The sequence below is a fragment of the Anticarsia gemmatalis genome, chromosome 11, assembly GCF_050436995.1.
Source record: "Anticarsia gemmatalis isolate Benzon Research Colony breed Stoneville strain chromosome 11, ilAntGemm2 primary, whole genome shotgun sequence".
Lineage (NCBI taxonomy): Eukaryota > Metazoa > Arthropoda > Insecta > Lepidoptera > Erebidae > Anticarsia > Anticarsia gemmatalis.
The window spans coordinates 13,269,109-13,275,108 of record NC_134755.1 but is presented as its reverse complement, the minus strand read 5'-3'; the positions used below and the strand labels follow the sequence as shown (position 1 = coordinate 13,275,108).

Below are 6,000 nucleotides of genomic sequence, written 5' to 3'. Positions count from 1 at the left end.
GATTGGTCTAACAGTCATAAAGTGTCCCAGAAATAATTGGCGACGATTTACATGAGCATATAAAGTAGTAGTCTCAAATAAACCAGATGAATGTTTGATAGCACCTCGCTCCATCGACCGTCACAACCTATTTTTACTCATCGAGCGATCTGTACCTACGTGAAAATTTCAGAGCCACCCCATTGGACGGGGTGGTGTGACGTCACGCCGATACAGCAGCCAATGGGAGGCTGCGGTTCTGCGCATGCCTCGAGAGCCTTTTCAGCTCACTGGCGAGCTTTAGCAGTCCGGGCGAGGTGTTCCCAGGTGTGCGAGTAACCGCCAACTCAGACAAAAGGTCAATATAAAATTTTCTATAATTCTACAAATTCCACCATTTTGTTTTACTAGATTTTATTTTTAATACCGCGGCAATATTGTAGTGTCATTTTTATTTAGTGCCAGTTTTCTGTGTAATTTTTTTAAAGAAACGGTCGTTATCGATTTTTTGAATTTCGATTTGTCAAGTGTATATTTATAGAGTGTGTTAGTGTGTGTAGGTGTGTATGTGTGCGTTTGTTAAATAGTTTTTTTGTCAATGTGTTATATAATAGTTACGTAATGATAGTCGCGCTGTGTCTGTGTGCGTGACGTATGCATGGGTGAGTAGGTAGGGTATCGTAGCTGACTGAAGGTCGGTAAGGTTCTATGACAAATTGAAGCTTGTGACGTAATTTTTTGGTATTTTTTATAGCCTTTTACAGTGTCGGAGCCGACGGAAAATCTTAGGCTTACATTTAGCCAGTCTAATGGTACATACAATTAGTACTGTCCCACTGCTGGGCAAGTGTCTTCTCCCAAAATGAGAGGATATAAAGGCAGTATTTAATTAACTATTCCCATTTGTTTAGAGACAATTTATTTAATGTAAGAGGTAGTCACGGGGTCAGTTTGAATAGGACATTTATATTTTCAAATGTATTTAATCGGATATTCTATTGTAGCTATAAGGGTATATCCACTGAAGCTATAAGGGTATATTATCTAAAAAATGCTAGTAAATTTGCAAAACTCGACCAAAACCAGGACGTGCCGCTTGTATATTAAGAACTCTATTAAAAAAGCTCTTGGAAAAATTACCTAAGATTTAAGCATTTTTTTAAAGATTATTATGAAGCAAGATTTGTACAAAATTGTTCGTACGTGCCCTGTTTCTCTAATAACATTTAGAAATCGGTTGAACGAGTAATTATTAATTTGTAACGGTGAGGGTCGTGGGTTCGACTCTCAGAGGGGAGAATAATCTGTTTGATCAACATTCGAGTGTTTTGAGTGTGTCTTGTACTTTTGATTTATGATTGTCATATTTGGTGTGAAACGAACAACTGTTGTTAATTTGAAGATAAAATAATAAGGCTTGTGAAGGGAAGGGTTTTAGGGTTCCTGTTATAAAACTAATAAATTATAATAATATTTAAAAGGATTTAAAATTAACCACAAAAGTTTACAGTAATACCTTACAGAAAAAGAATAACTCAAAAATATAAGGGGTCGTATTGTTTGATCAAATATGTCAACTTAAAATTGCTGAGCGAAACTGAACATCTTTGGCACAAAATGTTTTAACAGTTTGTATAAATCTATAAAAAAATATTTATTTGCAAAATAAAATACAATTTCTTTTCATTAATTATTATTTACTGACTTCGGTGTAGACTTAATGATGTTAATGTAGATCTCGTAGAACATTGCTACGCGCCGTAGTACGTCTACGTGACATAGCCGTCGGCCCGTAGCTCTTGTCATTTGAATGTTGCCGACGGACAACGCGAAGATAACGATACAATATTCAATACGGAAAAAATGTATAGAAATACAGTTTTTAAAGAATTTTCAATGGTATTTTTTCGCCTACGTTTGTACGTCTACTTTACCCGAGCGTGTACGAAGGATTGCATGAATTATAATAAATAATGTCAGTGCCGAAAATAGGGGAAATAATTTAATAGGGGACGAGCATTCTTACGCGCGAGCTATGATACCAAACTCTGGACCTGAAATAATTTCATACAAATTAGGAAATTAATACTTTTCCGACCGAAAATCGATTTCGAGATTAACACAGAATATATCAACGTTTCTATACACTATTTCCAGGCCACAGAGACAATCAATCCGTAAAAATATTAAATAAAAAATAGAAATCACTTTTAAAGGGGGCTTTTTAAACCACCCCCTTTTTAACTTTCAGCCACAAATCGTTCTTTTATTCAAACAAAAGCTCTAATATATAATTCACAAAAGTTACGTTTTCGCGTCACAAAGCGGGCGGAAGTCGTAAACCGCGTCTGTTTCCGGCCACAAGATGGCCGCCGGAGGTTGGTTGAGTGGCGGCTTCCGGTACCACACATCCGCTCAGACTCTCATCTTGAGATTAGGGAATTTGATTTTTTGCTCATGACCTTTGTTGCTATTAAGGCTGTGAGTACATAGAAATATAGCTATCACCAGTAAAAAAATAATATAAAAAAATAAAATCATCAATTGTTTCAGTCGGATACGGATTTTCACGCGTTTTGTTCATTAATAATTCAGATTTGGTGTCAATTAACTGTGGTCCAAAATGTAGAAATTATAAATATGCACTGCTATAGAAAAACGTAAATAATAAGGAAAAAGCAGTGCTAGATCCATCACTTATATTATTACATAACAAATACTAAACCTCATTCTTATATAGCTTAGAACTACGTTGGTTTTGTGTTTAAGCGTGATTGTACGTGTGTGTTCAAAGATCGACACTAATATTATAAGTAGAAATAACTGTTTGTATATTAATACACTTATGTTTTGGATGGTTGAGGGTTTTTTCTAAAATTAATAATAATAACGCTTGATGTGGTAGAAATAGGGATAGGCAGTTTGTGCATTAGCAGAGGCGACCACAGTTAATTGGCTATAAGAATATTTAACCGCTTTTTAAAGACGTTAAGAACTAGGCTGAAACCTCTAAGCGTGATTGTATGCATGTGTTCATGAACCGTTCACAGATTTACCATAATTAACACGTCACGTGACCATTTCACACTGTAACTCCATTAATAACAGTTTACCATAAATTAAAATAACTTCACAACAAAAATAGCATTCCTAACGATCAATTTATTTGTTTCAGAGCACACACCATGGAGAACTGAGCCCACAACTCATACATATCAAATAAAGCACTGAATAACTTAAACTATCAAACACGCGATATACATTTAAAAATTAGACTTAGTACTAGGAGTGTTTAGGGGGTTATTTTGTAATAGGGGTTAGTAAGTGTCGATCGTGGAGGCGGAAGGGGGCGCGCTGTTAGGGCGGCTGGGTGGCGCGCTGCGGGGGAGTGCCGCAGCCGCCTCGCCAGCGAGGGTCGCCAGCTCCATCCGGGGCTACCTCTCCAACAAGGTCGGCTCGCTGCAGCTCAGAGATACAGGTCAGTACCAACTACCACGATACGGAGTCGAATTCTTAAACGTAAGCTTGTGAAATGAAAAGCTAGTTCTTAAGCTAATCTTCTCTCTCTTTCTTCTTCATATGGTTTTGGTAGAATAACTTAAGTTTAAAGTGCTTACATACTTCCATTGTGGTTCTCTAATAATATTTGAGCAATGATGAGTTTGAGTTACGTTTGAGAGTTCCACTCTGTTATGACGATGTTTTGTGATTGTTTTTCAGAGGTAGGCCTTACAATTTCTATGAGAACTTTAAATTAAATATCTGATATTTAAATTGAATATTTTCAAACATTACAACATTACGATAACATTTAAATAATTTAACGAAGAACCGGTTTTAATATACCTCTGATTTGCTCCGGAATATAATTTATTCAAAACATTCTACATTATAACTTAAATGTCTTTTAAAGTCCCATAAAACTGTCATCTAAACAAGGTACTTAGACAGGATGAGTCGCATTGTACCGCGTATCACGATACGACCCCAACACGGACCAACATTGGCCAAACAAAGCAACAACCAAAAAAAACAATGCCTTTATTATTTACAATATTAAGACTTCGCGGAGGGAGTTTGAACAAACATTGGAGCCAAAAAATATGCGAATATCAACCTTATTTATATGAGAATATATATGGTTTTGGAGTTAACGATAAGCAAATATTTGGGGTAGTATAAAGTAAATTGGGGGTGGGTGACGTAATGCAAATAAAGGAGCAACCGTCGTTGTGATAGCAATCGGTTGTAATTTCTCTTGTAAGAGGAAAAGATAAAATAGACACGTTAAGGCTTTATAGTAATTGGATACTGATTACTTGTCTTATCTTAGCACAAAATCTAGAATATTTTTTGAGAAGCTAGGTGATGAATACAGGTTTTCATGCTTTCGTGACTTGTACATAATAATAACTACTTATCATTCCTATTGTGACTAAATGGATTACCTTAAAGAGGCACCTTAAATCTAATATTATCCGCGTACAAGATCCCTTTTTCTATAATATTATGAAGTAGATAGCTACTTTTCCTTTTTTAGAAAGCGTATATTTTAAATTGTGGAGAGCTTTACAATGTCCAGAAGAATACAAGGTTCACCTAGTTTTAAAAAGAGCTATAAAGATATTTTTCAGTACTATCATGGGGTAGGTAGCTACTTTTTTTTTTGAAAACGATACATTTATTATAAAAGAGAGCTTAACAATGTCCAGAAGATAACAAGGTCCAGCTAGTATTAAAAATAACTGTAATACTTACCTATTTTTTATGGAATCAAACTCAGCTCTGGCCCGAACACTGCCATTATTTCACATTCAATTTAAAATCTTATATTGAAATTATCTTATAAAGTTTTTACAAGACAAATTAAACCAATTGAAGGTCCAACCAGATGGGTTCCCGGAGCGATCCAATTAGTCCGTCGATCTCAATCACCGGGCGGCGATCAAGCGCGGCCGATCCTTACATAATTACTTCTTACAACCGCTCTGATTAAATGTTAGAAGCTAATTGCGTTTGTTTGCTGCGGTTGATTCGGTGATGCGTATTGATGCGAAAATTAAGTAAAATAAATATTTTGCAAAATGTGAAAATGAAAGTGTCAATCAAGTGAGCTGATATTTTTTAGGTTCCAAGACTGAAGTACCTAGTTTATAGAGATCAAAAATCAAAACTGTTTTGATATCCTGACTATTTTCGAGAAAATGTATAGGTAACGGTAGGAAGAAAACTTCTTGATTAATCTACCAAGAAGCTTGTAGTGCTTTAATGACAGGCTGGCATAGAAATTTTAATAATTGGAAATAACATCAGAAGACAGTAAAATCAGGCAACAACGCTGATCAAGTGCGTGCTAGTAAGTTGGGGACTTTGCATCTTGTCGCGAAATCTTTCGTCACAATCTTTCAATTATAGTTTACTAAAAATCTTAACACCGATAAGTTTTTATTTAAGAATCCATCCATTCACTGAGACTACCCACACCGGATAGAAAAACCCTTAGCTTTATTCGAATGTCTAAAACCTCTATTTTATCCGAACCTCGGCGACCAGCATGAATATTTGCGTCCCGCCACAAGGCTCCCCGGCACCCTCGGGCACTAATTGTATCAATTACCGCGTCTTGCTGGTGCAGGTACTAGGGGATGTCGGGGGTGACTGCGAGAGGGGTTACTCGCCGTGACCGGGAATATCTGTGTACTTGCTAGTTGCGAAATGTTGGCCGCTGTTTGGAATTCTGCGGCACAAATATGTGGCTCTTTTTCGAAATACGTTTTGGATAGTCGGAATTTTACGCTGTGTCATTCTTTTTTAGAGTGAAGTATATCATCCTGATAACTTGTTTCTTTTTGTCCTAAAAATGATAAATTAGTAGGAATTGAGATTCTTGTTGTGCCAAAGACTCCGTATATCGAACATAAATTAGTCACAATATTTTCATCAGATTTTTTTTTATTGTTGCGATAAATGATCAGGCAGTAACATTGGGAAGATTCTATGTTATAGAGAATTAAAGCTCGG

General features: G+C 36.1%; 1 protein-coding gene across 2 annotated transcripts in view; it reads left to right on the top strand.

The window, feature by feature from the left end:
- Window positions 1–276: 276 nt before the first annotated feature.
- Window positions 277–6,000, top strand: part of LOC142976408 (vesicular acetylcholine transporter-like) — an 87,176-nt gene continuing 81,452 nt past the window's right edge. For both annotated transcript variants that reach the window (XM_076119742.1, XM_076119741.1), the window contains exons 1-2: window positions 277–337; window positions 3,155–3,457. The gene's annotated coding sequence lies outside the window, so the exon portion shown is untranslated. The remainder of the gene's footprint in view (window positions 338–3,154; window positions 3,458–6,000) is intronic.